The 20227-nt window shown below is 56.8% G+C and overlaps 1 protein-coding gene across 3 annotated transcripts in view; it reads right to left on the reverse strand.

Annotated features, from left to right (window-relative positions):
* PPP3CA (protein phosphatase 3 catalytic subunit alpha) overlaps window positions 1–20227 on the reverse strand; it is a 108164-nt gene that overhangs the window by 71699 nt on the left and 16238 nt on the right. The window lies entirely within an intron of this gene.

Consider the following 20227-nt stretch of genomic DNA (forward strand, 5'->3'; position numbering starts at 1 on the left):
CCTGTGGAAGCTTCCCTCCTACAGGTGGGGAGCTGGAGGCTTGAACCCGGATCCTTGCATGGCGGGTCCCCTGCGCTTCGTACTATGTGCGTGGAACTGGCGGTGCCACGGCCCAGCCCCCTGCCTGACTCTTTCTAACTGGTTTGACCTGAGCCCTCAGGAATGTTCCAGCAAACGCAGACCCTAGGCAGAGCTCGCTGGGCGGCAGAAGTATGTGTAAAGAATCGTGACTCAGGGACAGGAGAATTGAACGTGAATCACTTGGAAACAGGAACAACACCAACAGCAAGGGCTCTGCTCACTCACATGCTCCGCTTCTGTCAACATCTGGGGGAAAGGCTGAATGAGAAGCTGAGGGGTGACCAAATTCCAAAGTCATAACACCTGCCAGCCAGGACGCACAGGAGGTAAACAGCAGACGGGCACCGAGCCGAGCCAAGCCAGCACGCCCCAGAGAACTAGGACCACACCTCTTCGCTACCTAGGTGCCGGCTTGTGGCAGTGGGAGGTCTAATTATGTAACCCAGAGGGGCAGAGCAGGGGTGGCGAGGTGAAAGTCACTCTGTCTGGGGAGGCTCTGCTGACTGAGCACTTGAAGGTCCAGATAAAAGACAAGTGTCTGCAGATAAGAGGCGGTGGCCACTCCAGGCTCCACAGCACAGACACCACTCCTGGGTGGCCACCCAGGGACAGTCCTGTGCCCAGCCCCCAGGGACAGTCCTGTGCCCAGCCCCCAGGGACACTCCTGTGCCCGCCCCCAGGGACACTCCTGTGCCCGGCCCCAGGGACAGTCCTGTGCCCGGTCCCCAGGGACACTCCTGTGCCCGGCCCCCAGGGACACTCCTGTGCCCGGCCCCCAGGGACACTCCTGTGCCCGGCCCCCAGGGACACTCCTGTGCCCCGCCCCCAGGGACACTCCTGTGCCCCGCCCCCAGGGACACTCCTGTGCCCGGCCCCCAGGGACACTCCTGTGCCCGGCCCCCAGGGACACTCCTGTGCCCCGCCCCCAGGGACACTCCTGTGCCCCGCCCCCAGGGACACTCCTGTGCCCGGCCCCCAGGGACACTCCTGTGCCCCGCCCCCAGGGACACTCCTGTGCCCCGCCCCCAGGGACACTCCTGTGCCCCGCCCCCAGGGACACTCCTGTGCCGGCCCCCAGGGACACTCCTGTGCCTTGGCTGCTCCATCTAACATCAGCCACTCACACAGCGCCCTGCTGACTGCTGGTTAACACTCCAGGCCACCCCAAACACCAGAGAACCCCAGCATCTCTTCAGACACTGGGGTGTCATGTCGGCTGGAGGACTGGTAGTTCGAAATCCCGAATCTGAGCCCTGGCACTAAAGATGCACAGTGACGCTCTGGTCCTCTACACAACCCTCCCATCACTCCTTAAGACATTTCATGAAAAGCAGACACCTGTGGGGTCCGGTGGCGGGCAGCTGGTGAGCACACACACGTGTTCAGGGTCCCGTCCCCAGCTGCAGGGGGGAAGCTTCTTGAGCAGTGAAGCAGGGCTGCAGGTGTCTCTCTCTCTCCCCAACCCCCTCTTTTATTTTTAAAAATGTTATTAGTGACTTGATATTGATTTGCAAAGCTACAAGATCACAGGGGTACAATTCCACACAGTTCCCACCACTGGAGCTCTGTGTCCCCATTCCCTCTGCTGGAAACTGCAGTGGTTCTCCCAAGGTCACAGATATAGGTTGACTATTATTTCTATAACTGTCTATATTCACATATATTTGCCCATTTTTTCCTATGGTTCTGAATTCTCTCCCTTTATAAGTCACACCTGTTACGACTTCTAAATGTCCCTCCTTTTTTTCCTCTTCTCTCTCTGGGTCCCGATGGAGTTGGAGTTCAGAGCCCTCTGGTCATCTTCTCCTAACATTTTACCCCCTCTGGGAATATGGACCCAAATTCTAAAATATTTTTACTTATTTATTATTGGATAGAGACAGAGAGAAATCGAGATGGGCGGGGGAGATAGAGAGGGAGAGAGACAGAGAGACACCTGCAGCCCTGCTCCACCATTCTGAAGCTCCTCCCCCTGCAAGTGGGGACCAGGGGCTTGAACCCCGGTCCTTAGGCACTGTGATGTGTGCGCTCAGCCCCCAGGAAGAAAGCTGTTCTTTAAACACTCGTATTTTTCCACATTTCAGACCTGAGTCTGAGAGCAGGGGCTGAGCACTGGGCAGTTTCTTGGGGCAGCAGTCACTGGTCACCTCGCAGGAGGCAGGGCGGGACAGTGTAGTGGGGCCACCAGAAGGCACAGGGGCATGTCATAGTAGGAATGGGCCCACCGTGTCCCATCCTCTGCTCAGGAGGGCAGCCCTGGGCAGCTCCGAAAACGGACGGGTGACATGCGGCGAGGGGGAGAGGAAGAAGGTTCCTTGTCAGAGCAGCTCCCAGGGCTGGACGCTGCTCTGCTCTGGGGCCCCTGGGCTTTGTGGGGTCCTCACAGACCAGAGGTCAGGCCCACTCACCCCAGCTCTGTAGCTGTGCCTCCAGCCCCTGTCACTCACCTACAGACCAATCCCACCTGGAACCACTGGAGGAAGAACAAAAAACGATGTGACCCCTAGGCTCTCAGAGGCCCCATCAGGCACGAGGCAGGAGCCCACCCTGTGTCCCTGGAGCCTGCTGACCTGAAAGGCAACTGACCACCTCTTCCCGAGCAACCAGACAAATGAATTCTGTCGGAGCAAATGCCTGCTCCCCGGTCTGTGCGTGAAGCAGGGAAGCTCGGGGGTTGAGCCCCCAATCGATCTGCTCACCCACATGCCCCAGGGGACAGGGAATTCCACAGAGCACTTCCTGGACACTCCAGAGACTTCTACTTGGGACGGTGCGAACCCTCATTCGGAGCCTGACCGCCAAGCTCCCGGTTTAAGACCCTGTCTAGACGGAATAAAACAGCATGGAGGCAACGTTCTAGCTCTACGCTGTCAACACCAGTGAGTTTAACTAGATCATTAAATCTGTAAATACGGTTTTGCCGTGCCGGTGTTGCTGACTGTAATGACTTAAAGATGTTTTCCGTACGTCCTCGCAAGTGGCTCTGGACCCCAGAGGAAAATACTACCGAGCCAGGCTGTGGCCCGGAGAGCCAAGGACTCCGACGAGGAAGGTGCCGGGGCCCAGGGCGAGGGGGTCGGGGGAGACTTGAGTTTCTGCTGGGAGTGGCATGCTGACACTTACGCCAGGAGTGAGGAGCTGTTCTCAGGTGGCAACACCACTGAGGTCTCCCCCAAAAAGCGGCCTGGCAGAGGAAAGGGTCACACACACCGAGCAAGCTTAACACCAGGGAAAGGAAAATGCTGTTTCTTTCTCTCTTTCTCTCTCTCTCTTTTGCCTCCAGGTTTACCCCTGGGGCCACCAGCACTATGAACCCACTGCTCCTGGATGGCTTGCTTTTTTTTTTTTTTTTTTCATTTTATTGGACAGGACAGAGAGAAATTGAGAGAGGAGGGGGAGATAGAGAGGGAGAGAGAAAGACGGACACCTACAGACCTGTTTCACTGCTTGTGAAGTGACCCCCCTGAAGGTGGGGAGCCGGGGGCTCAAGCCAGGATCCTTGAGTGAGTCCTTGTGCTTTGTACTATGTGCGCTTAACCTGGTGTGCCACTGCCCAGCCCCAAATGTCACTTTCTTATGCCCTTTAGACAGACTTATTTGGGTCTGTTCCTGGGTCTCAGAGACAGCTCCTTCTCACTGAGTGTCCTTCTGGGACAAATCTGAAATCAGGTCTAGTCTTTTTTTCCTAAAGTTCTTACAGAACACCGTACCTTCCCGGCACATTGTGTCAAGAGAGGTTGGGATGGGGAGTAGACAGCATAATGGTTCTGCAAAGAGACCCTCATGCCTGAGGCTCTAAAGTCCCAGGTTCAATCCCTCACACCACCATAAGCCAGAGCTGAGCAGGGCTCTGGTTAAAAAAAAAAAAAAAAAAAAACAATAAAAAGAGGAGTGGTTGACTACTAAATCTTAAAAATAGAATCATGCTGGTATGAGAGGTTCCAAATGTCGTTAAGAATTACCAACTATGTTCAAATGAGAAATGCTCTCAAATATAGTTCCGTGGACTTGAGAAGACGTAAGTAAATCAAGAGGGGCTGGGCGGCGACTCGACTCACATGATAAAGGCCAAGCACTACAGTGCGCCAGGACCCCACCTGTAGGGGGGAGGCTTCACGAGTGGTGGAGCGGGCCCGCAAGTGTCTCTCTCTGTCCCTCCCCTCTCATTCTCTCGCTCTGTACTCAATAATAAACAAAGCTCAGTGGACTTGAAGTAAAGCGGCCTTTAAAGCATTGTAGATTTAGATTCTCTTTGTGTTCTGTTCACGGCACAAGGCAGGCAGGCACCCACCCTTCCTTACATGCTAGAAAGCGAGCCTGGGAACTGCATGTGTGCCGCCTTCTTCGAGCTCCTTCCTCCTCTGGAGCGCGCCTTTCTGCCAGGGCTGCGTCATCCCCGAAAGGACAGAGTGCTAGGGCAATACCAGGACGAGTCATCACCTCTCTGTGTTATGCCGTCCTCTCCACAAACGCTCAGGAGAGAACGAGGAGCACGGATGCCTCCTCTCTCTCTCTCTCTCTCTCTCTCTCTGAAGCTGCCTCCTGCATGTGCCTGTCGTTCCTGTCCACTCTGGATGCCGCGGCAGTTGAGTGAAGGTGTTTAACCACGGGCTTGTCTTCCTGAGGGGCAGCGAAACCTCTCCAGCTCTGGTTCTTGAAAAGAAAGGGCGGCTGTTTACCCAGACACAACACGGCGGCCCTCGGCAGAGCCCCCGACGGGCAAGCCGGCGTCTCACAGAGAGGCTGACCGTGGGCCACATCTGGCCATGACATCAGCATGTCCCTCTCCACACAACCCTCGGAGATCAAGTCCACAGTTCCCCGGAAACATGGGAGGTTCAACGAGAAATCGTGAAGCGGCCGTAACTTTAAAGCATTCCCTTCAGAGACTGACTCTTCCCAGGGCGGCTCGGGTTCAAAGGTCGCGTGTGACTCCGCGAGTGTTCCCAATGCCACTTTTCCCGGCAAAGTCTGGCTGCATTCTGTCGGTGCCGCTCTCAGCCACGAGCCCCGGCTGGGTCTCATCGGGCCTCTGACTTGTGATGGGGTTTAACGGGATGACAGACAGACAGTGAATTTGAGTGCAGAGCCACTTCAGTCCCTCCCTTCCTCTTGATCTGGAAAGTGTCAGCTTAGAGAAGTGAAGCCCTGCTGATGGCAAAAATACAGAAATAAATAGATATGAAGAGCTCAGGGCACGGGGCAAAGCCAGTCATCAGTGGGGCTCAGAGGTGGAGCCCAGGGCATGGGGTGGGGTGTTAGCCCCTCTTCCCTCTCTCCCTCCCTCTCCCTCTCCCCCTCTCTTTTTCCCCTCTCCCCCTCTTTTTTTCTCTCTTCTCTCTCCTATCTTTTACCCCCTTTCTCTCTCCCTGCATCTCCTCCTCTTTCTCTCCCTCCCCCTTTCTCTCTATCTCCCACCCTCTCCCCCTTTCTCTCTTTCCCTCTCTCTCCCCTTCTTTCTCTCTCCCTTTCTACTCTCCCCCTCTCCCTCCCCCCTCCCCTCCCTCTCTCTCTCATCAGTGAAGGCGCCAGCCAGGCTCAAATCCTGGCACCCCACTGGAAGGCGTCTCTCTTTCTATCTGAACAAAAACGTAACCTGGAGTGATAGGTGCAGGGGCTTAAGTTCCCAGCTCTAGAAGACAGAGAGACAGAGACACAGAATTACAGCCCAGGGAGGAGGAGGAAGAGGGGGAGTGAGGCGGAAAAGCACAGGACAGACGGGTGTGCAGAGAGCTTGCCTGGGTCACGGGGCGGCACCGCACCACAGACAGGGGGCCCGGGAGGTAGTACTGTGGCCGACAGGCTGGATTCTCAAGCAGGAAGTCCTGTATTTGAGCACCAGCACTGCATATGCCTGATGCTCTGGTTCTCTCTCTCTCCCTCCCTCTCGCTCGCTCTCTCATAAATACAGCTAAGGGCAGGGAGGAGGGTGGTACCTGGTTCAGTGCACACATTACAATGTGCAAATATGCAGGCTCAAGCCCCTGGTCCCTACCTGCAGGGTGGAAGCTTCATGAGTGGTGAAGCACAGCTGCAGGTGTCTCCCTCTATTTCCTCTCCCCTCTCAATTTCTGTCTCTATCAAATAAATAAAATCTTCGAAGGGGAACACATTCAATGACAGAGTCTCCCTCATAGGGGCCCCTGGTCCCCACCTGCGGGGAAGGGACGCCAGCCAGCCCCTTGGGGAACACACCTGTCACTCAGCCCCTGCAGGACCACTCCTGCCAGCCAGCCCCTGCAGGACCACACCTGTCACTCAGCCCCCACAGGACCACACCTGCCAGCCAGCCCTCGCAGGACCACATCCCCCCTGTGCTGCCCACCCAGGGAGATGCCTGGGCTTCTGGACAGTAGGGTGGGTTCTCTGGGGTCTGTGCGCAGCCAGGAGCGGAGGTGCAGCTGAGGGGGTTGCCGGTTCATACTTCCAGCAGTCCTGGGCGGAGCCGTGTGGTCCCTTCACAGTCAGTCACAGCCACCCGGAGCCCTGATATGCCCCTGGTGCAAGGAAGGTTCTGCTTCTGAAAGCACCCAGGGCCCCACGGCCCCAGGCACAGGGCACACTTGTAAGTCAGCGCCCACCACAGAGCCGCCAGCTCACAGCTGCCACCTCCCACAGCCCGCGCCCGACACTACACATGGCTCGGAAGCAACTCACAGCAACCACGGTCATCAATACTGCCACATCCCTTGGGCGAGAGGGACGGGGTCTCGGATCCAGGAGAGTGATCTGCCTGAGGTCAGCGAGGGTCCCGTGGGACACGTCCCGATGCCCTGGTTCTCTATGGCTGCCTTGACTGAGAACCGGGGCCAGGCCAGGTCAGAGGGCATGCTCAGAGCCAAGTCCACCTCCCCTGGGCAAACTGGGTGAGCCACGTAACTGGGTCGGAACGTCGTGCAGAGCTAAGTCTCACTTCCAAGCACACCCCCCCCCCACCCAGTGAAAGGCAGCTGGGAGGGGGCAGAGAAGGGCCTGAGGTCTGCCGGCGGCATCGGCGAGGCCCACCGCACGGTGTGACGCTCTCGCTCCCAAGGCAGCATGCGTCCTGGAAATCTGGGGGTCACAGTCCCTACTTGGAGTTCTCGGTGAGACTCTGGAAACTGTGACTGTATTCAACACTCACACTTCCCTGAGCAACACCTCTACGGTGACTCCCCGCCAGCCCTCGTAAGGGAACACACACGTGCGGACTCCGTGCGGCACACAGACAGACACAAGCATGTGCACTTCAGGGGAGATCGCGTCTCACTCGTAAAAACCACAAATACGGGGGCCAGGCGGTGACGCACCTGGTTGGGGACACACACCGCAGAGCACAAGGAACCGGGTTCAAGCCCCCAGTCCCCATGAGCAGTGAAACAGATCTGCTGGTGTCTCTCTCACCCTTTCTATCTCTCCCTTCCCTCTCAAATTTTCTGTTTCTATCCAAAAGAAACAAACCAATGTGAAGATGAATAACTATCAAATATAGAAGCAGCTTTCTTCACTTAGCTACACTAGTGCATTAGCCCAGATATGCAGAAACCTACCAAGTATTTTGCATATGGCCACATATAGTCTTCAGTTGATCATACTTGAGTAATAACTGTCACTGGTTAGTTTTAACTGACTGTTTTTCTGGCTGGGGAGAGAGCTCAGGACCTGCAGGGCTGGCGTCCCAGGCGCTGTCCCCAGAAGCACATGTGCCAGAGCGGAGGGGGCTCCGGTCTCCCTTGTCCGCTCTCTCACGATCTTTCTGTCATGAAAATAAGCGCACCTATCAAGCAGGTCCTGGTGTCTGTACACAGACACCTTTCTATCCTCCACCACCCGACTGGACGTGGGTGCTCAGCTCGGCGGGGTGCACGCACAGCAGACTTTTCGTGAGGCTACTGGCTTCGTGTCCCCATGTGCTGTCACTCAGCATTAGAGAGGGGACAAGGAAAGAGAGCCGTGTGGAAGGCAGTCAATACGAGCTGCCAGGCCGGCTCCAGAGAGGAGCCTGGGGCTGCAGAAGCAGTGGGTGACGGGAGTCAGTGAGGGGCAGCCCCTGTGCCAATGGCCTCCATCCTTTTGCTTTAGGGTGGGGTCCTGGCTGCCCCTGCCCCTGCAGCCAGGGCAGTGCCAGCGGGAGTTTCCACACCCCTTTCTCTGCCTCCTCTCGCTGCGTGAGCCCCTTACAATGCCAGCCGGCCTCCTCTCTGCTCTCCCATTTTTTTTTAAATCTTTTGTTTTTACATTTTATTTATTATTGGATAGGGACAGAGAGAGACACCTGCAGTCCTGCTTCACCGCTCGTGAAGCTTCCCCCTGCAGGTGGGGACCAGGGGCTTGAACCCGGGCCCTCGAGCATTGTCATGTGAGCGCTCAACCGGGTGCACGGCCGCCTGCCCCCCCCCCCCCCCGTAGCTTTTAACTGTAATAAACTCAAAGTCTAGAGGATGTCCTGTAGCGTTCAGATTTGCTCGCCCGATGAGAAACCGTCAACCCCTAAGTTTCTCACTGAGGACTCTGACGTGAACAATGTCCAGGATAAACAGAAAGGTGCACGTCCACACATGGAGCAGACGTTCACATACAACTCCAACTCCTAAGAGTCTGAATTCTCCGCCTATCTACACTTTGGACCCCGTCCAGCAGGGGTCCCTCTGCAAGGCAGGACCCCTCCACTTGGAACAGCCTCACCTGCGCCACCCAGGAGAGCAGCTCTGAGGCCACTGAGCTCTAACTGAGACTGAGATGGCACCCCACTTGGGAAGAAAGCTATTAGTAGGAGGGTGGAGTTAAAAGCACTCCTGAAAAGCACAATAAACAAACAAAGGGGCCTATTCAGAGGCTGAAGAGGCAGGCTGGGAGGGAGAGGGAGACAGCAGATCCCACAAGCCTGGGCAGCAGCCGGGCCAGGACCTGGACTTGGGGCAGGAGAAGCACTTCAGCATGGGGCTTGGGGGGCAGACTGGGGGGCAGGGAGGTGCTTCAGCTTGGGAGAAGCCGTCCTCCACTGTCCCCCGCTGCCCAGCCTGGGTGTGCAGAGCTGCCTTGCTCAGAACTGCAAGCTGAAGGGTCCAGGCCCACCAAGCTCAGCTCCGTTCCTGTCCTGTCCCCTGCCCTCTGCAGTCCTGGTGGGGAGAGGAAGAGAGTGCCAGGTGGGCCTGCCTCTCCCCCCTCCCCCGGCCTCTGCCTGTGGCTGGAACGCCCTGTGAGGGGGCAACAGGTGGGGGGCGGCAGGTGCAGGGGGCAGTGATGCCCCAAGGCTGTGGTATACCTGCAGCCCGCAAGCCAATGGCAAAGCCTGGAATAGTCTTCCTCCAGGGCTGGTGCAAAGATGAGCATGGTCTCGTGGGGTGAAGGAGACTGGTGGGCACCTCCTGTCCAGGTGCCACCCACCCTTTCAGAGTGACACCCTGGGCCGTCTTGCTGATGGAGATCTGCAAAGAAGCAGTCGCAAAGGCTTTTGCGTCCTGCAAGTATCTTCTCCTGCCATCTAACCTGGCACGGCTACACTGTCGGTATCCCTGGGCAGACTTACTCATTCTCTTCATTTCAACGGGGGGGGGGGGGGGGGGGAGGGGAGAGGGGGAGGCGGTAGGGGGGAGGAACAGCACAAGCACAGGACTTTCCCCAGGCCCCACAACACCTCCCATGTGGTGCCAGGGCTCCACACCAAGCACATGGAAAGGCATGTGGCCTGGCTGGTAAGGCTGCCCTGGGCACCGGGTCCACTCCAAGCCAGAACGGTGCTTGGAGAAGGAGCTTCGGGGAAGGCGCGTTCCAACGACAGATTTTTTTTTTTTCTTCCAAGGAGCTGTTCTCAGGAGGAAAGTGTTAGCTCTGCTCCCGGAATGGAGAAAGAGGGTCCCGGGGAGCTCAGCCTGCCAGAGCACAGGCCTTGCAAGTCAGAGGTGCCAGTGGCCCCAGGTGAACCCCCAGCACCCCCACAGGCCAGAGCTGAGGAGCAATACGGTCACTGTCTCCCTCACAAACAAACCAACTTTTAAAATTATTATTATTATTTACCAGAGCACTACTCAGCTCTGGCTGATGGTGGTGCTAGGGATTGAACCTGGGACCTCAGAGCCTCAGGGCAGAAGAGTCCTTTGCAGAACCCCTGTGCCGTCTGCTCAGTCTCATTATCTATAATAATAATTGTTATTATAAGTTCCCCAGAGTCCTGCTGTGCTCTGGCTGATGGTGGTGCTGGGGGTTGAACCTGGACCTCAGAGCCTCAGGCTGCAGAGTCTGTTTGCAGAACCATGATGCCATCTCCCTCTGCCCTCAAACCGACCCTTCACAGAGGAGAAAAGGGAGTGAGCAATGCTCCTGGCACAGTGGGGAACACCCACTCTTCCCACACAGGGCTCCCCGGGCCTGCCTCGCCCATGCCAGAAGGGGGCCATGCAGCCCCCTGGTTCTCAGCCAGCTGCGTGCAGTGAGTGCACCTGCCTGTCCAAAACGCCAGGTGAGGCCGGGCCCCAAGCCAGGTGCCCCTGCAGCTGCTCACAGGAAGCCCCAGGCCTGGCCCAGGCCCAGGGCGCACCCCCCCAAACTGACCACAAATGACCGTGCTCTAGGCAGCCGGCGGCGGCGGGGGAGGCCCTGGGGTGGTGCCAGCGCCTGGGAGGGGAAATTTCCACTGAGAAGCCACAGTGATGGCAGCCAGGCTGGGACAGGAGAAGCCCAGAACCTGCTCCCTGCCGCCCCCGGACAGTCCCCACTGCCAGGACAACAGAGCAGAGCAAGACTGCAGTGCAGTGCCGGGAAGCAGACCACACCCCACCGGGAAATGTTCTGGGAAGCTGAACCCCACCCTGGTCCCAGCCATCTGGAGGGAGGGAGGGAGCACACACCACCTGGCTGGCCATCCACCCTAGAGGGTTGAAGCCTGCCTGAACCATTGTGGGGAGGGGGCAACATCCAGCCCAGACCCAGCCGTCTTGGGGTCTGCAGCCTGCCCAAGTCATAGAGGGTGTGTTTGTGGGGTCCTACTCACCCCTGCCCCTTCCTGGAGGGGCCAGGCTACCTGTTCTGTTTGTAGTTTAGAATAAGGTCACTGCCACAGGTTTTGGGTGGAACCTGCCCTGCCTGCCTAAACTTCCAGGTGTGCTGGGGGCCGACACCGGGGCCCGGGCAGGGGATGCGCCCCAGGAGCAGGTACTGTGCCCTGACTCTAAGGAGCCCAGCAGCTGGGGGTCAGCTGAAGTAGGCACCCAGCCCCGTGCCCAAGGGCCAGAGCCCCTCCAGTGAAGGGCTGGTTCTCTCTCTCTCTCTAAGAAACACACCTCTTTTAAAAAGCAAAGAACTTTGGCACTGGGGCCAGGGAACAAGCTCAGCCTGTGAAAGCGGAGGACGCAGGCTTGGGTCCGGGGCTGCCTCATGCCAGAGCCTAGCAGTGCCCTCATCTCCCCCACCCCACCCCAGCGCATAGGAAACACACCCATCAGTCGTCACAGATAAACTAGAAGAAGACGGAGGCAGGCAGGGCTTCCTCTATTTTACAGGCTACTTGTCTTAAGAACCTCTTTCATTTTTTCTTAGATGAGGATGAAAGTCGCCCGGGAGCTGGGAAAACTCTTCCTGGTACTGCAGGTGTCTGAGAGGCAGGAGCCTCCACTTGCCACGTGGACCTCTCCTGGGGATCCGCGGCATTCCTCACCCACACGCTGTGCTGCAGAGAGTGAGCGCTGGTCTCTGAGTAAGCCCGGAGGAACGCCCCAGCCGCGCCAGGTTCGGTCTTTCTACCTGGGTGTGTCTCTGACACAGAACCCGCCTGGCGTGACTCGCCTGCCCGGGCAGCACTGCAAGCGTCACACCTTGGCGCCCGGTGGGCGGACGAGCCACCTCGACCTCGGCGGCAGGTGCACCATGGCTCAAGTCCTCACGGCCCAAAGCCTGTGCGAAGGGAGTTCCCTCTCCCCCTTTCTCCCTCTCCCCCTCTCCTTCTCCCCCCCCCCCTCTCTGTTTTGCCTATCACTGGGGCTTGGTGCCAGGACTATGAATCCATCACCCCTGGTGGCCACTTTCCTTTTTTTTTTTTTAATTTCTTTTTTATTTGGCAGGACAGAGAGAAATTGAGAGGGGAGGGGGAGATAAAGACACCTGAGGCTCTGCTTCAACACTTGTGAAGTGTCCCTCCCTGCAGGGGCTTAAACCTGGATCCTTGTGCATTGCGCTATGTGTGTTTAACCAGGTGCACCACTGACTGGCCCCTAGACACTCTTTTTTTTTTTTTTTTTTTAATCAGGACTGAAAGATATCAAGAGGGAAGGGTAAAGAAAGACAGCTGCAGCCCTGCTTCACTGCTTGTAAAGCAGTCCCTTGCAGGTGGGGAGCAGGGGCTTGAACCCAGGCCCTTGCGTGGGCCCCTGTGCTTAGTACTTACTATGTGCACTTAACTGGGCGCACTGCCACCTGGCATCCAAAGGGACGTTTCTAAATGACAGTCTTCCAGGAGGAGCACATGGGGGCCCCATCATCACAGCTCCTGACGCCAGGCATATGGAATGAAAACCCCCTAACGTAATACTGCAGAACTGCTCATGGCATAAAAGCCAATTCATCAAGCTGGCTTTGTCTTCGCTGGGGTCTCACACCTGCTTGACTGCAGGCTCCCGGCCGACTCATGGCATAAAAACCAATTCATCAAGCTGGCTTTGTCTTTGCTGGGGTCTCACACCTGCTGGACTGCAGGCTCCCGGCCGACTCTGTTTTGTACGTTTTCCAGACTGCGGATGGGAGAAACAGAGACACCAGGACACCTGTGTGCGGCGCCACGTGTCCCCCCCCCCCCTGCAGGGAGTCCGGGGGTCACGGTCAGGCGCGCGCTCTAGTGGGCGAGCTACCTCCCAGCCCGCACACCTTGCTCCACAGTCAGGAAGCGACAAAGGGCGTGGCTTCCAAAGTGTGAGGCTTTGGTCAGGAGATCACGAGGTCAGGAGTTTCGAATGGCAGAGGCTCTTCTGTCCAGGACGAGGACGCTGCCTGGCCCCGGCCCTCCCCCGGTTCTGAGGAAGGCTGTCCTCCGTGATTCCTGGCAGCCGTGTGCACGTGGGGAGAGAAGGGAAAGAGGAAAGAAACTGTTGCGACGGGTGTGCTCTGGGGGCTCGCTCCCTGCAGCTTCCCGTCGTGAGGCCTTGGCTCCTGGCGCTGTTCTGAAGCAACAAAGCTTCCTCCGGACGGTGACTCAGGAGTAACAAGGGGCACTCCTCTGAGCCTGGGCAGCTGGCCTGGAGTCACACCTGAGGCCCACGGACAGAATGGCTGTGCAGCTGCGTGCACGTGCGCCTGGGGATTCGGGGAAACCAGACTCCTCTCTCTCCTGTGTAACAGACACAACCAGAACACCCATGAGGGAGACAGAGAAGCCGGGACACCACTCCAGGGCCAGCAGCGCAGGGGGCTGAACCGGGAGCCTCGGGCATGCCTGCAAGTCCTGCGCTCTCCCTGCTGAGCTCTCTGCCCAGCTGCTCCCAGGAGACTTCCTGAACACACCAAAGTACAGCAGGTGACAGAGAAGGGCGGCCCGGCCCTGCCTGAAGGAAAGGCAGCTCAGAGAGTGAGGGACTCGCCACACCGGCACGAGCCCAGCCGAGGGCTCTCCCCACAGAGACACCCAGCTCCCCCGCCTGAGCAGGGCAGCATGGCGCTGGGGAGGGTGGAGGGGGAGAGTCCTCACTGGCAAGCAGGGAGAAGGAGCCAGGAGGACATACTCTCCACACCAGGCCGTGGACTATGCCTGCATGCATTCTTCTTCTTTTTATATTTATTTATTTTCCCTCTTTTTGTCCTCCCCCCTTTGTTGCCCTTGTTGTAGCCTTGTTGTGGTTATTATCGTTGTTATTGCTGTCAGATAGGACAGAGAGAAATGGAGAGAGGAGGGGAAGACAGAGAGGGGGAGAGAAAGACAGACACCTGCAGACCTGCTTCACCGCCTGGGAAGCGACTCCCCTGCAGGTGGGGAGCCGGGGGCTCGAACTGGGATCCTTACGCCGGTCCTTGCGCTTGGCGCCACGTGCGCTTAACCCGCTGCACTACTGCCCGACCTCCTGCATGCATTCTTCTGTGGGTCAAGTAAAACGTTCTAAAAAAAATAAATGCTACCTGTTACTCTCTACAAAGAAGCATTTATTCCCCAACTCACCCTACTGACTCCACAGAGTGCTAGGCTCCGTCCCATGGGCCGAGTCCCGCACGCCACGCTTGGTCGGAGGGAGAGGTGCTCGGCTCAGCAGAACTGCGGAGACTTATTGCTGTTTCTCTGCAGCGCGCACGCACGGTACTGCCGTCAGCGGTGCCAGACGGGTGGTCCTGCACATTTACGAGACTCAGCAAAGCCATGCTCCAGGATTCCGTTCCTGTTTTTCCACACACCCCTTGTTCCCTGTCAGCTTTTCCAGAAAGACGGACTGGTTTTTAGGAGCAAGAGAGACCACTCGCCACACTGCTCAGCTCTGCCGTGGTGAAGCCTGGAACTGAACCAGGAGTCATGAGCACCCAAGTGCTGGCTGAGCATCGCTAAGTACCCCTAGTGAAGATGCCACCAAGTGTCTTCCCGAGCTGCGCCGATTCTCCTTAAACCCTTCATAACTAACACGACGCTATAAACGTAAGACTAAAGCCAACACTAGTGGTTATTCAGCTACGTTTTCATATCGACCAACCTGGCTTATGGGAATTATTAATGAAAAATGACGCGCCTCAACCCTTCAGAAAGGGTGCAACTATGATCATGGGGCTAGGCAGACCCCATTTTAAAGGAATGAAGGAAGGCGTGATTTTAAAAATCAATTATTGCTTATTTTAATGCAAAACTTGCTGGGTGCCCTGGGGAAGCTGCTGAATTGCACTTAAAAATACAAAGTATACCCCCCCCACAAGATAGCACAAAGAAATACTCATTCTTCTCTGAGTAATGATTTTTTTAGAGACAGCCAGACATCAAGAGGAATGGGGGAGATAGAGGAGAAAAAGACAGAGAGACGCCTGCAGCCCTGCGTCACCTCTCACAAAGCTTTCAACCCCCTGCAGGTGGCGACTGGGGACTTGAACCCGGATTCTTGTGCATTGTAACGTATGTGCTTAGCCAGGTGTGCCACCGCTTGGCCCCAGTGATGAAATGTTTTTAAGAAGTAATGTGGATATAGTAAGCAGAGAGGCCTCTGGCTAAGAGCCTCCAAACGAGAAGAAAAAGATGAGAGGCCAGCACCAGGGAGTCGGGCGGTAGGTAGCGCAAAGGGTTAAGCGCAGGTGGCACAGAGCGCAAGGAGGGGGGGAGGATCCCGGTTTGAGCCCCTGGCTCTCCACCAGCAGGGGAGTCGCTTCACAGGCCACAGGCAGTGAAGCAGGTCTGCAGGTGTCTGTCTGTCTCTCTCCCTCTCTGTCTTCCCCTCCTCTCTCCATTTCTCTCTGTCCTATCCAACAACAACAACATCATCAACAACAATAACTACAACAACAATAAAATACAACAAGGGCAACAAAAGGGAATGAATGAATAAATAAATATTTTTTAAAAAGAGGTCAGCACCAGACCCACCCAACCCCTGAACTGTTAGCTGCGGGCCCCTGTTAACAGTGGGCGACTTCCCGAGTGACAGGTGAGGCAGGCTGTACACGCGGCACTGTACACGCCGCACTGTGGGAGCTGCCGTACCTGAAGACGGACAGGGCGGCTCTGCCCGCAGAGCAGGGAGGCACCTGCTGGCCCCAGAGGGTGCAGTGCGGGGGGCCTCCCTCTCCCCCCTGCCCTGCCACTCGATAATACAAAACTTATTAAAAAAAAAAAAAGGGACTGGGCAGTGGCGCATCTGGTTAAGCACATGGGGTACGAAACGCCAGGACCTGTGCAAGGATTGGGGTTCAAGCCCCTGACTCCCCACATGCAGAGATAGAAGCTTCACAAGTGGTGAAGCAGGTGAGCGGGTGTCTCTCTCTCCCTCTCTATCTTCCCCTCCTCTCTCCAATTTGTCTCTGTCCTGTCCAAATAAAATGGGAAAAAATGGCCTCCAGGAGCAGTGGTGCAGGAGTCCAGGCAGCGAGCCCCAGTAATAACCAACCCTAGGGGCAAAGAAAAAAAAAAGGAAAGGCCGGAGAGCAAGTTGCTGGACCTTCCCTCCGCACCACCTGCCCAGCGTGACTGAGTCACCCTCTGACTCCTGCGTGTGGCATGGCTTCCCCAGTCTCCCAGGAAAGGCCACACACTCCCAGAGGAGCGTCACCTGAGGGTCACTCTAGACATAACTGCCACCAGGCTTCACGGCCTCGGAGAAGTTCCAGGCCGGCTCCATAAGTGGCTGGTCTCGCTCAAGAGAGTGCATCCCCACCGCACACAGGATGAGGCTCCCTCATCTACAGCTGGAGGACGCCCCGTGTCACCCATGGGGGGATTCCTGAGGTGCCCCTGAACACGGGCGCCGTCTCTACAGGGAGGGTCAGGGCAGAGGGAGACACCCTCACCCAGGCGGAGCAGCGGAGGTGGGATCCACAGGACACTAAGGGTGCTGGGACCACCGTGGGATGGAGCCGCTCACCAACGATCTCTGATGCCTGAGAGACACTTGGCTCAGTACATACGCCTATTCTAGTACATTATTATTATTGTTATCATTTTTTCTGCCACCAGGGTTATTGCTTGGGCTTGATACCAGCACTATGAAGCCAATGCTCCCAGTGGCCATTTTTTCCTTTTTTTTTTTCTCCTTTCTATTTTATTTGACATTTTATTTTATTTATTTCTCAAATATTTCTTTGAGAGAAACTGAGAGGGGAAGGGAGGCAGAGAGACACAGACACCTGCAGACCTGCCTCACCACTTGTGAAGCATCCTCCCTGAAGGTGCAGAGCGGGGCTCGAACTCTGGCACCTGCGGCCCTGTCCTCCACGATTCAGGAGCAGGGCAGACCTCAGTGAGTACCGCTACCTGGCCCCCTAAATAAGCCCATTTCATTATTTTATTTTAAATTGCCACCTTGGGGCTTGGGGCCTGCACTATGAATCCACCGCTCCAGGGGCCAGGCGGTGGTGGCACGCCTGGTTAAGCGTACACATTACAGTCCTCAAGGACCTGGGTTCAATCCCCCAGTCCCTACCTGTAGGGAGGAAGCTTCACAAGCAGTGAAGCAGGGCTGCAGGTATCTGTCTCTCTCCTTCTCTATCTCCCCCACCCCTCTTAATTTTTCTCTGTCCTATCAAACATAAGAATAAATCAATAATTGAAAAATAAACGGAATTCATGGCTCCCAGTGGCCTTTCCTCCCCTTTCCTGTTTTTTTGTTTGTTTGTTTTGTTTTTGTTTTTGCTTTTGATTCATAATAGAACAAAGCAGAAATGGAGAAGGGCTCATGAAGCTTCCCTCCTGCAGGTGGGGAGGAAGGGCTTGAACCCAGGTCCTTGTACATAGGAATATGTGGGCTTGCTTCACTGGGTGTGCCGCTGCTTGGCCCCTCAGCAAGCCTGATTTTCCAGAATTCAATTACCTGCCGACTCGAGAGGAGGGAGCCTCCAACCCTCCAGCACATCTGACGCTGAGGACGGGACACTCCAGCCACCCGCCCTGGGCACAAGGATCCCACTGAGACGTAAGACAAGAGTCTGACGAGACTGGCGGTGAGCTGGACCCAGGACAGAGCCGTCAGTGGGGTGTGTGAGGAGCCCGTGTGAGCCCTGGCACCACATGGACAAGCCCTGGACAGCACCAGGAAGCTCCACGGATGGGAGGGCAGTGCCTGGAGTCCCCCTTCTCTCCTCTGTGTCATTCTCCCCAGTGCATAAGAGCCTGTGTGTGGGAGTAAAAGTCTCTCCACCTTTGGCAGTGAAAAGCAGTTTTTTCTTTTTTTCTTTTTTCTTTTCTTTTTTGTCTTTTTCGAAGTCTTCTTCCACAGAAAGGAAAAAAACCAAAAGTCTCCAAGGTGAGACTAGGGGGCTGGCTGTGTCTCACAGGGGCGATGGGGGGCGTGGAGTGTTAAGGCGGGGTGCAGGCACCCGAGGCCCCTGAAGAAAGGGGGAGCAGCTGCCAAGCAAGAGGCAGCGGTGGCCACAGAGGGGACTGAGGGAGAGGCGCTTCCTAAGTGCCCTGGCCTGGCTGCCCCGATCCAGCCGGGAGGGCCCTGCGGAACACACTGTGATGGTTAAGTGCTGAATAAACAGCAGTTGCTCTGTTGCTCCCCGCTCGCACCGACAGGAGTACCAGCACGAGCACGCCAGATCCTGCGGCAGGGAACGGTTGCCATGGCTATCCCAGAATGCATGCGAGAGCGAGCTTGCGGGGCGGGGTGATAAAGAAGCGAGAAACTCTCAATTTCACAAGTCAACAGAGGGAGGGAATGAATACCAGAATGTGTCACGGCTCTCGCACGATCCCGGTGCGCTGGGCAGGATTGTGCACGCCAGGGGCCTGAACTGATGGAGGGGGGTCAGAGGTCAGACCAAGACAGACGGACAGCATCCCCACCGAGTGGCCAGGCCTCCTCATCTAAGTCAGCACATCCGCCCTGGCCTGCTGGAACCTGCTCCTCCCCTCTGCAGCCACAGGGATGCTCTCCGCCCGGCCCGACACGTGTCCCACCTGCTCCATGAAGCCCCCACTGGGAGATGCCACCGAGCCAGCCATAGCTGAACCCACCACGCGCCAGCCAGAGCCGAGCCCACCACGTGTCAGCCAGAGCCAAGCCCACCACGCGCCAGCCAGAGCTGAGCCCACCACGCGTCAGCCAGAGCCGAGCCCACCACGCGTCAGCCAGAGCCGAGCCCACCACGCGTCAGCCAGAGCCGAGCCTGCCACGCGGCCAGCCAGAGCTGAGCCCACCACGCGGCCTCTGGGCAAGCACAGGTGGTGCACTGGCCCTGCTGCCAGGACCCCCCTCCTAACCTGTCTGGGCCCCCTCCCCCCATGCCCGTGCCTGTTGCTGTGGGCCCTGCCTTCCCGAGAGGCACTCCGAGGCCCCAGAGTGACATCCACAGACCCAGAGCCCTCAGCTCAGTCCCCCACACAGCCCCTCCCCATTTTATTTTTAATGATCTTTATTTATTGGATAGAGTCAGGCAGAAATTGAGAGGGGAGGGGGAGGCAGAGAGGGAGAGAGACAGAGAGACACCTGCAGCCCTGCTTCACCACTCATGAAGCTTTCACCCTGCAGGGGGGGGACCAGGTCCTTGCACACTGTCATGTGCATCACCACCTGCCCCCCCCCTTCCTCTCTATCTCGCCCTCCCCTCTCACTCTTTCTCTGTCTCTAGCCAAAAAAGGAAAAAAAAATTGAGCCAGGGAGACCACACAGCTATCCTGTGTTTGCATGAGGCCCCGATTCACTTTCTGGAGTTGCCATCAAAGAGACGGAGGGGAAAGGAGAAAGTTGCTGGGGCTAGCGGACAGAGAGAAAGCACGCAGAAACAGCATCGCCAAGCAAGCACAAGCCCCACAGACAGCGGACAGCGGACAGCGTCGGGGACGACCACCTGTGGGGGCGGTGCCTGCAGTTTCTCCTTTTCCTCCCCCCGTTCTCCGCCTCTCAAAAAGTAATAAGAGCAGAAAGTTAGGCCAGGGAGGTCACTGGGCACCCCGTTCACATTCACTCGCTGCAAGTGCGATCTCACGCAGGCCTGCGAGTGTGCTGGCCAGGGCTGTGCCTCTCCTGCACAGAAGACACCACCCAGGGCAGGCGGGGAGCGTCAGGACTCTGCAAGGAGACTCTTGGGGCCCCCGGGAGCCAGGTGCCAAGCTCCACCCCCCACACACACACCAAAAGCTAGAGCTGAACAGTGCTCTGGGGGGGAAAGAAAAGGAGAAGGGAAAGAGACACCATTTAAAGGCCTTCACGCACTGCCCAGCTGCTGGACTCCCTCCTCACCAGCTCAAGTGAACAGAAACCTGGGACTTGCGGTCTGAGAGGCACACTCTTGTTTTAACTCTATTTCATTTGTTATGAGATAAAGAGACAGAGGAATCGAGGGCGAAGAGGGAGACAAAGGGAGCGAGACACACACCTGCCGCGCTGCTTCAGCACTCGTAAAGCTTTTCCCCTGCGGGCTGAGTCGCGCTCCTATTCGAATCCAAGCTCACCCAGTATTTTCCTACATTAAAAACAGCATTCAGATCCTCTCTGTCTGCAGCAATAACCTGTGAAGCGTGGCCCTACCTCAGTGTCAACTGCCCTAGGAGGCCAGGCCGGTTCAG

This window comes from Erinaceus europaeus, chromosome 2 (assembly GCF_950295315.1).
Source record: "Erinaceus europaeus chromosome 2, mEriEur2.1, whole genome shotgun sequence".
Lineage (NCBI taxonomy): Eukaryota > Metazoa > Chordata > Mammalia > Eulipotyphla > Erinaceidae > Erinaceus > Erinaceus europaeus.